This window comes from Loa loa, assembly GCF_000183805.2.
Source record: "Loa loa unplaced genomic scaffold supercont3.210, whole genome shotgun sequence".
NCBI lineage: Eukaryota > Metazoa > Nematoda > Chromadorea > Rhabditida > Onchocercidae > Loa > Loa loa.
The window spans coordinates 83,465-84,125 of NW_018108390.1; positions in this window are offsets into that span (position 1 = coordinate 83,465).

Here is a 661-nt window from a genome sequence, read left to right on the forward strand (position 1 = left end):
AAGGTACAATAAGGGTGAAATGAATGAAAACAGGTTATTGAATGGGTTAAAATCATTTTAATTCAACCATTTATTTGTACAAAATAGATAGATATCATTTAATTTTGCTCTTTCATGTCCATCCTTTTTAATGTCCATTTTTAATGATGACATTTTGTCTATCTTCCTTCACTCTTTCTTTTTTTTCTTCTCTCTTCCTCACACACACACACATACACATACACATACACACACATACACACACACATATATATACATACACACATACACATATACATATATTCCATATGTTATATTATTCGAATTTTTGGTGAGAATAATGGACCGTGGTCAGGATGTGGTCAATGAGTAGTATTATTTGATATGGGAAAGAAACAGTTTTACATTGAACAATCACAAAATGAAATAATTTGAAGACTTAAAATGAGCTAAGAAAAGAGAAGAATTGCAATTTATCATTGCAATTGATAATATGATCGATGGTTTTCAACATTGCTATCCACCCATTTCTTATCTTTTTATCTTCACTTAAACATATTAACCTTTACTCTTATCAAAACATATATTAGTAACCTTTAACCTTATCAAAAACATATTATTAACCCTTATCTTTATCAGAATATATTAAATCTTAACCTTATTCAAACATATCAACTCCTAG